Source organism: Myotis daubentonii, chromosome 1 (assembly GCF_963259705.1).
Source record: "Myotis daubentonii chromosome 1, mMyoDau2.1, whole genome shotgun sequence".
NCBI lineage: Eukaryota > Metazoa > Chordata > Mammalia > Chiroptera > Vespertilionidae > Myotis > Myotis daubentonii.
In genome coordinates this window covers 165,699,973-165,710,399 of record NC_081840.1, presented here as the reverse complement: position 1 = coordinate 165,710,399, position 10,427 = coordinate 165,699,973, and the positions used below count along the sequence as shown (strand labels likewise).

At 44.1% G+C, this 10,427-nt stretch overlaps 1 pseudogene; it reads left to right on the top strand.

Annotated features, from left to right (window-relative positions):
- Nucleotides 1–768: 768 nt before the first annotated feature.
- LOC132227052 (CDC42 small effector protein 1-like) lies at nucleotides 769–1,547 on the top strand (annotated as a pseudogene).
- Nucleotides 1,548–10,427: the final 8,880 nt, after the last annotated feature.

Below are 10,427 nucleotides of genomic sequence, written 5' to 3'. Positions count from 1 at the left end.
GCACTGCATTTGAGCTTCTGCCTCTGCTGGTCTTCTGCACTTGCCATGATCACCCACCAACAGCCAATGGCCCACTCTGGAGGGTAAGTCCTCATTCCTGGTTCTTAGCCCCCTGCTACTGATGAGTCACTGGGAGCCTTCCTCCTCTTGCTGAAAGCTCTGTCCTCTTGGCCTCCATGACTCTGATTCTGCACTCTCCTGGTCAACACACCCTAAGAACATTCTTCTTCCTTTTGCTGGCCACCCTTCCTTTGGCTAGTCCAAAATGTTGCTGTTCCCTGTCCCGTACTTGCTTTTTTGTCTATAGTTTCTCCTGACGTGATCTTATCCTCTTTCATGTTCCCAATTATAAGGTTAGAATCTCTTGTCTAAAACCCTTGGGGCCAGAGCCCCACCTCTGCTGGCCCACCCTCGGCTCCCCACCACACCAAGGAGCCAGTCCGGGAACCCCACACTGGTGGGCATCGAGCAGGAGCCCCCCAACAAGCTCTAGCCGGGTGCCTCAATGCCGGAGCAGAGCAGGGTTCCAAGCCTGAGGAAGACACAATCTTGTGCCTGCCTGCCCACTTCACTCTCTGGCCCTGCTGGTCTCTCAGGATCGGAGACACTGGCCTTTACTGCTCAGCTAAGGGTTCTGAGGACTCTCCTTTCTCTAGCCCCGTCCCTCGGAGTGAACCCAGGGTGTTGTGACCTGAAGGGAGTGCCGAGCAGGTGGTCAGGGCACCCGAGCAAGAGCCCTCTGGGGCCTCAGGCGGAAGAGTGAAACCGGAACAATCAGGGAACATGGGTGAATTTTGGCACAAACTGGGCTGCTGAGTGGTAGAGAAACCCCAGCCGAAGAAAAAGAGGAGACGGATCAATCGGACCATGATCGGGGAACCAGTGAATTTTGTCCACCTGACTCACATTGGCTCTGGGGAGAGGGAGGCCAGAGATGGACTTGCCATGACAGGTGCTGTTCAGGAGCAGATGAGATCCAAGGGAACCCGAGACAGGCCATGGAGCAACTCTAGGGGCTTGTAGCTCCAACAGGAATGTTTTGCTGTCTGAAGTCTCCACTCTGTGCCCAGCCCAGAAGAGATGCTGCCTCCACCAGATCCTCCGAGAATCAGTGTCCTCAGGGCCCCCTTTTTCCTTATCTGCCTGATAGTGCCTCAAAAGGCTTGGGGGCTGGACTCCCTCTACTTCCTCTGGCTGTAGCCCCTCCTGGAGATGGGGTCAAGGCAGCAAAACTGGCCAAGCAGCTACTGGCTGGCCAGAGAAGCTCAGCTGAAGCCCTGTACACTCTCAGATCTGAAACAGGAGTTTCTGGAAACCTGGAATGAGTTCCCTCCTCCTGAATGACAGTCTGGGTGCCACCAGTTTTTAAACTATTAGCCTGGAACTCCTTAAATGGCAGTTGGGTGAGGTTACCAAGCTGAAGCTGGCTTTGCTGTGAAGCTCCCCTACCCCTCTGCCCTTCTCCTTCCTTCTGGAATGATCTGAAGCAGACGTCAAGCAGGGGCTGGGAGGGTGACCACTGCCTAGTCTACTCTCTTTAAATCTCAGAACTTCCTTATTGTTTCCCATTGAATACGACTTAAGGTAAGAAATGGATCTTACCCTGATGACATTCCAGTTAGGTCTTGGGGACCTGGCCTGCCCTCTGCTAACCTCCCTGCTGGCCCAGGTGAGAGGAGGAAGAGAAGAAAAAGGAGGAAGAGAGCTGGAGAGAAATCCAGATGGCAGCGCAACTAGGAGTTATGTCTCAGGTGGACTTCCTTCCTGACCATGGAGGATGGAAGGTGGGGAGATAAATTGAAAACAATCATCTGGGAGTTTAGGAATCTTACAATCCTCACAACCTGGGAGCAGGGAGACAGAGAGCAAGTTTTCTCAGTCTGGACACTTTTGACATTTGGGGCTGGATAATTCTTAGTACTGGGGGACTGTCCCGTGCATTATAGGATGTTTATCAGTGTCCCTGGCCCACCCTCGTTATCACACCCCAAAATGTCTCCAGACCTTGCCAAGTGCCTCCCAGGGGGCAAAAGCGCCCCAAACTGAGAGCCGGTGCTCTAGAATCAACAAAGTTTTCTCTTAAGTGATTTTTATCCCCCACCACAGTCCCATCCCATTGTCCATCCTAAGCCTGAGCCTTGATGAACTAGCCCCCCTGTAAAGTAGGCTTGATAATCTCCAAACAATTCCTTATTCATTGTGTTGCTTGTGCTTGCATGGGTTGCTTGCTTTTCCCTTCTTGCTCGGTGGAGGAGGGGTTCCTGCAGTGGTGGGATTGGGGAAGGGAGGGAGAGAAAAGCAGCAGAGCCATAGACACCCCAGTGCTGTTCTCCCTGAATTTGAAGCTCTATTTCTGTGCCCTAGCCCTGGAACCAGACACAAATAAGACTCAGGGAGTTTTGTCTGAAGAACTCCCCACCTGGCCGAAGAGTCTGCTTTGGGTGGGGAAGTAATGGAGGAGCAGGGTCTTCAGGCACTTTCTGTTTTCTCAGGTGTGTTTTGTCCTGCCCCCTTCCTTGCAGGGAGATTAGGAGGCAGAACAGGACAGATGAGCTCCCGGCTGCTCTGTGTCCAGAACGCAGGGGTCTCTCAGTAGCTCAGTAACAGGAAGCATGATGGTGGTGGGTCAGGATGTGGGAATGAGGATCCACTCTGCTGATTCCTCCACCTATGAAGTTTGCCCCCACCTACACCAACTGAGGTTCTAAGTTTTTCAAGTTTCAGTGTATTTCCTAAAGTGTCCCAGGGTCTAGGATTGCTCATAGAGATAGCATTCCAAATCTACTCTGTGCCAGTCAAGCTAGCTGCTCTGAAAGTAGTTCATCTGTTGCCCCAAAGTAGCTCAATCACCTGAGGGTTTTACTAGATCTAAAGGGCTGACAGGATAAGGTAGGAAGATGGCGCTCCAGGAATCTGGTCACCCTGATCTTTAGCCTTATTCTTATGCCAATTCTTTGGGCACAATCTTTTCTTTTGTTCTCTCTCCTTTAGCTACCTTCTCTTATGTGCGTGCTACCATCACTTTAACAATATCTAGAGTGATGGGAATAGGTTTGAGAGTCATAATTTATATTGAAAAATTGTTGGACTTCTAAATATACTTTTCAAATAAAAAGTTTAAGCAAAAAGCCTATATAATACAATAGAAACATGTAAATTGACTGTCCCTCCACTATGCTCACCAGCCAATCAGGAGTGAGTATGCAAATCAACCCAACAAAGATGGCGGGTTAATTTGCATACACAGGCGCCAGGTGGAGATCAGCTCCCTCAGTCGCTCCCCCCAAGCTGCTGGGTGGAGAGCAGAGCGGGAGAGCCAGAGGCTTGGGGGGATGTGGCTCCCACGGTCACTCCCAGCAGCACGGGGAGCACCAGGAATTCTGGGAATAGTAGTTCTGATGGCAGCCCCAGGACCAGAAGCAGAAGCCCAAAGTGCGGGGAGCACCAGGAATACTGGGAATCATAGTTCTGGTGGCAGATGGATCTCCTAGACCAGTGATGGCGAACCTATGACACGCGTGTCAGAGGTGACACGCGAACTCATTTATTTGGTTGAGTTTTCTTTGTTAAATGGCATTTAAATATATAAAATAAATATCAAAAATATAAGTCTTTGTTTTACTATGGTTGCAAATATCAAAAAATTTCTATATGTGACACAGCACCAGAGTTAAGGTTTTTCAAAATGCTGACACGCCGCGCTCAAAAGGTTCGCCATCACTGTCCTAGACACTAGAGCAAAGTGAGCCTGGAGCAAGTTACTGTTGCGGTGGGGGATGGAGGGAAAGCAAAGGTGAGAGACATATGTAAAATCAGAGTGTCTAGGAAAAATTAAAGGGAAGATATCCTAAAACTTCCAGGAAATCCCCACCAATGAAGCAAAGAAAAAAAATGCCTCTATTCTGTGAGCAACAAACCAAACTGGGTTGGGGGGTCTCAGACAATTTGCTCATATGATTGCAAAGATGGACAGAAACTCCCGGATTGGAGCGGGCTCCCCTGAGGGCTCCCAGATTGGAGAGGGTGCAGGTCGGGCTGAGGGACCCCCACGCCCCCCAGTGCACGAACGTCGTGCACCAGGCCTCAAGTAAATAAATAAAATCCTGGGGCCAGATGGCTTCAGAATCCAGAATTTTTCAGATTTTGGAAAGGTAATAAAGCACATATACTGAAAATTACATACTGATCCCAGCACAGTCTGGGATAGCACTTCCTAATCAAACATATGAATATTTCTGTAGCAAAACACAGAAATATTCACACTAAGTAGAATGTTTAAAGGTGCTATAAATAGTACATTCCGTTCAACTTTTGGTGTCAGATGAGGACAGGTTTTGCCACCAACTACATTTTTAAAGGTTTTTAGATGTTTTATTTTGTTTTGTTTTTTAATTTGAAAATTGCAAGTAAGAGATTGCAGATCACTACCACCCCAGTGCTGATATAACACCCAAATTTTTATTTCCAGGTCACAGCTCTCTCTGGAGCTTTAGGCTTAGTTGACCAAAAGCCTGCAAGATAAAGCTACCTGGCTGTGTTACAGACATATCAAACTCAACTTACCCGAAATCTAAGATAATCCCCTCTCTGGTCCTTAGAGAAACAGGCTCTGAATATCTATGTACAGCAGATTTACTGGGAGTGCTCTAGAGTACAGCACCTGGAAGCTGGGGAGGGTTGGGGAGTGGGGGTCGGAATTAGGCACAGGGAAAAGTTGAAGTGTGATGCAGAGGACACAGAGGCTCTGGGACTGGAATGGCCCTTCAGAGTTTTCCTGGATTGAGAAAAGGGAGCCTAGTTTTTGTGCTTCTGCATTAACAATCATTGATTGCTGGCTGCCCCTGCAGGGGCATAACCTTGAGCAAAGTAGCTCCCTTGGACCAAAGAAGACAGCTGTGGGCCATCAGCTGCGATTATTCCTGGAGGCTGGTAGTTTACACCTTGTCTTCAGGAAGGCCTGTTTGGCTTGATTTTCCTTGGGAGATGTGAGGTCGCTAAGCCACAGTGGAAAAAGGAAGGAAAGAAGAAAAGAAAAAGTCATGTACTTGTTAGTAGCACGGCTGATCTCCTGGCTCCCAGTCCAGTATCTTCTCATTTATACATGCCAACTCCTATCAGAGCACATTCTATTAACTAAGCATTGCAACCATCTCCTTTCCCAGAAGAGTACATCTTTCTAGGATGTATCACAAAGGGATAATATTTATTTTAGAAGTAGAAGAAAGTTTAGAGTTTATTTCAAGCTGTATCTTCTACGTCCATCAGGGTGAGGGTGAGGATAAGGTTAACACAGGCAGGAAGCCATCACTGCTCTGGCACTTTCTGGATAAGGGGGAAGGAGTGGTCACCGGAACTTGAAGAGCTGAGCTTGGAGGAGGGGCAATGACTTTTGGTAAAGGAATGTGGCTGTTGCCATGCGCTGCTAACAAGAAAAGAACTGGTCAAATAAATATGCCTTCCTCTGATCTGCTAGTTCCTCCCAGTGGTTGAACCCATCTGGAGTCAGAGGGCAAAAGAACCCATTGAGGCATTCAGCAAGATCCCAGGAGACATCGTAGAGGCAGAAGGCAAGAATACATCTAAAGGTGCCTTCATTATATCCCACTTCATTTTAGGAGTGAAAGCACTCAGACTCAAGGAATTAAGTGACTTGTTTAAGGTCTCACAGTGATAGATATGGGACTATCGTGGTATTTAAGACCCAATAAAGCTTCTACCCACGCATCAGTAAGGAATGAAAGCCTTTGTCTATACTTGGAAATCTGCCGCAAACAGAACAAACATCTAAAGGGAGTTTTGTTTTTAAAAGAGGGTAGCATGAACCGTTTCCACAGAATTAGCATCCATCAGGAGCTTTTGTGCTATGGACTTTGCAAATCTGATTCATCACATATGATGAGGGGGAAAAAAAAGTCAAGAGCATGAGTTTTCTTCCTGCTTCTGTCCTAATGATCACCACAGTGTATGGAGCATTTAGAAGAAGCTGAAGCAGAGCATTAAATTATAGATGTTTTGTTAAATAAAATAAGATGGCTAGGTCAAAGAAAATTGTTGGAAAGATTCCATCTTGGATCCTCAGAGAAGGGCTGTTCATAATTAAAGAACCTAGAGACAACTTTTCAGACTCCTAGAAGTTCACAAGATACTACTTGTAAAAAAAGAAATCGATAAGACTTTGAACACAAAATACTGAAACTTGAGGGAAATAAGAATAGTGCTTCTTTTTTCCCCTCAAGGAAGTAACATAGCCTAGAGTAGTAATTAAGAGTCCAGGTTCAAGAATCAAAGTTCATGGGTTTACATTTGACTCCATCACTTACTAGCAGCTGCATAACATTGGGGTAGTAACTTCACCTACTTTTCCCATTTGTGACATGATAATAATTGTACCTACTTCATCAGGTTGTTGCCAGAATGGGATAAAATAATATCGATACAATCCTTAACATGTTGTCTCTCTAGCACATGATAGATGCTTAGAAAGTGCTAGCTAGTAGTATTACAGCATAGCATATTCTTTTTCTACCAGAGATGGTTATTGAACCACATTAAGCGACTAATTTCTCACAGTCCTTTTGGCTGACATTGATCTATTAATATGTTAAGACCACCATGAAGTCCAAATGAGTTACGACAGTCATAATTATGAAGATGCATCTTAAGTAAAAAACAGTGACTGGTAATGCTGAATTTGGTGAGAGAACAGGAGGAAGAGTAAAAGGAGAAAGAAAAAGAAGAAAAAGAGAAGGGGGGAAGAAGAAAAAAGAGCCCAAAAGATAGATATTTTGAGGGGTGAGGAAGAGAGGATGTACCAGTCGGCTATCATGGTTGACCCCAGTATCCACATATTGAACCAGGCAGAAAAGTCAATGGAAGTCCGTCTAAATGCTTAATGCATATAGGATAGTGCCATACTAAGGATGCCAACATTCAGGAAGGATTTCCTTGAAGGATCAGTTCCCACCTTCTGTCTGCAATTTGCATGTGAGGCCTATATGTGCAGAGGGGCTTTCCTCTGACTCCACATCTTAATTTGCCTCCTTCACTTGGTGGAAAGGGCTCTCTGTGATCATGAGATGAGGACTGCCCCCAAGCTCTAGTGAGCCCCTCCCAGCTGTCTTTTGAATGTCAGGTTCTCCGGACACCTCTAGGGACTCTGAAGAATGTGAAAACATCACCACAATGGTTTTATCCTCAAGGAACTTGCAGCCTCAAGTTGCAAGTTGAATTGCTTACAGATTTCTCCCTGGTCAAGTGTATCAACACAAACAGAAGAGTTAAAAAAACAAACAGTCATTTCTGTTATGCTTCCCAAAGAAGAAAATGTACTATTTACATCATTTATGGCAGTCACAGAGAAGCAGGATAAGAAAAACCAAGCATTGGATGTGTTTGTTCTGGAATTAAAATCAAGTTTTCCTAGTTCAGTGTGCCCATCATTAGCTACATTTGGAAAGAGCTAGCATTTTGAAGGCAGTAAAACTAGGCATTTCAGTTTCTTATTTGTAAAGCTGGGGACAGCCTTCCTAGGCCCCTTCTATTTCCCTTTGGGGAAGTGGAAGGAATTTTCCCACTGTTCATAGTTTCCTTCACTTTTATTTGAGAAATAAACACAGGCAAATCTTGTTGTACCATCAAGTTTCCAGTTTCCTAATTCCTCTGGCTGAGGTTTTAGCCAATTCTCTATTTTATTTCCTTCTTTGCCCCTTGTTCTATACAACCAGTGTTGCTGGTTCCAAGGCTTTGTGAAAATTATGGAAGTTCTGTGGCCTTTTCTGGTGGGTTTCTTGTGGTTCTGTGTGAAAAGCATTCTGCATTAGGGCACAACTTATTTATATAATATGTTCCTTATGTGAAACAGCTGAATAATCTCCCTTTGAAAAATATCTCATTTTGAAACAGAAGCCTAAAAATCTGAGATCTAACATGTTCCAGGATAGGTGATCTAAGCAGGAATCTATAAACTGTCAGGACAATATGTGTTTATTTGATGGGTTTTTTGAATAATCTAGAAGTTGTTTTTTTTCAAATTGGATTTGATCATTAATTCATTTAAAAGAATACTACATGACACAGATGGACTTAGAGGGTATTATGCTAAGTGAAATAAGCCAGAGAAAAACAAATACCATATGGTTGCACTGAGATGTGGAATCTAAAGAACAAAATAAACAAACAAAATAGAAACAGACGCATAGATACAGAGAACGGACTGATGGTTACCAGAGGGGCGGGGGGTTGGAAGGGTTGGGTAAAAAATGTGAAAGGATTAAGAAGTACAAATTGGTAGTTAGACAGAATATTCACAACTACAGCATAGGGAATATAGTCAATAATATGTAATACCTATGCATGGGGAGAGGTGAATAGTTGAAATATCTGGGTGACCATTTTGTAAAGTACATGATTGTCTAACCACTATGCTGTACACCTGAAACTAATATAAATAATACTGAATGTAAACCATAATTAAAAAATAAAAGTAAATTTTAAAAGGTTAAATTAAAAAATAAAAGAATACTACATGAAATGAGCATTTAATACTAGATTCTACATTGTTTTAAGTTATAGCCTATGTGCTGTGTAGCCACTAGTAAAATAAAGGCAAGTAGCTTTAGATGAATTTCACCATTATTCTGTGAAATAATTAAGAATATATCCTGAAAAATCAGAAAGTCAAGTCTAGTCATGTAATTAATTCACCACAATAGAGAGATAATAAAGAAGTATTGTCATAATAAAGGGAGATGACCTGAACCATATATGTCACATGATTTACAAGGGGAGGAGAAGAGAATTGTATCAAAATACTATAACACTTTCATTACCATGACTTATTTGAGCAAGAGGAAATGGAGAGGTTAAATGATTTGCCCCAGGCCACATGGCTAGGAAGTGATAAAGCTGGGATCCTTCCCAGTCAGATTTCTAAGTTTATCTTTTTGCCACTAAACCATCAAAGACTATATATATAAATTTGGTTTTCCTTACAATTAAGACTTGCTTTGCAGACCTATTAGAATGGTCAGAATCTGGACCACTGACAACACCAAATGTTGGCAAGGATGTGGAACAGCAGGAACTCCCATTGCTGTTGGGAACACAAAATGGCACAGCCACTCTGGAGGACACTGGCAGTTTCTTAAAAAACTAAACATACTCTTACCACACGATCTAGCAATCATGCTCCTTGGTATTTACCCAGAGGAGATGAAAACTTATGTCCACACACAAACCCACACACAGATGTTTATAGCAGCTGTATTCATCATTGCTAAAACTTGCAAGCAATCAAGATGTCCTTCGGTAGGTGAATGGATAAACAAACTGTGGTACATCCAGACAATATAACATCATACAGCACTAATAAGCAATGTACTGTCAAGTCATGAAAAGACATGGAGAAACCTTACATGCATATTACTAAGCAAAAGAAGCCAATCTGAAAAGGCTACTCCAGTGTCTGGTACCAATTCCAATGTGGGAGCAGACGCATGTTCCGCACACCAACAAGCAATTTTCTGGACACCAGCTGAGTGTCTTACAATTCAACGTGGTTCTGACACAATCTACCTAAGGTAGTGTCAGCCTCCATGGGTTAAGGGCTCAGTCTTATGAGATGTTTTCCCCCTCCCTCCACTTCAGATGCCATTCACAAGTCCGGGTTGTCACGAACTCCACTTCCACCAATAACAGTATCATACAGAGCATTTTCACTGCTCTAATAATCTTCTAAGCAACTGGCTATAGATAGGAGGTTGCAATGACCCCCATTCCCTAGGATTGATTAATTTTCTAAAGTGGCTCACAGAATTCATAGAAACATTTTACTTACTAGATCATTGGTTTGTTTTTAAAGACTATCTATAACTCAGGAACAGCCAGGTGGAAGAGATGCATAGAGCAAGGTGTCGGGGAAGGGGCTCAGAGCATGCCCTCGGAGCACACTACACGCTCAGCACCTCCACAGGTTGGCCCACCAACCTGAACGTTCTCCAAACCCCATCCTTCCTTGGTTTTATGAAAGTTTCATTACTTAGGCATGGTGGATTAAGTCGTTGGCTACTGATGACTGAACTCAACCTCTATCCCCCCTCCCCTTTCCAGGAGTCACAGGGTGGGACTGTGAGTTCCAATGCTCTAACCACACAGTGGCTGCTCCTGGCAACTAGCCCCATTCCAAGGTGCTTTCAAACGTCGCCTCGCCAGCCTACCAATAGACGCCAAAGGAGCTCTGTGCCAGAAACTGGAGGCAGATCAAGTAGATATTTCTTATTATAAATCACAATATCACAGCTACATGCTATCTCATTCCAACTATATGAGATTCTGGAAGAAGGCAAAACTATGGAAACCGTAAAAAAGACCTTTGGTTGCCAGGAGTTCAGAGTGGGGAGAGATGAATAGCAGAGCACAGGAGATTATTA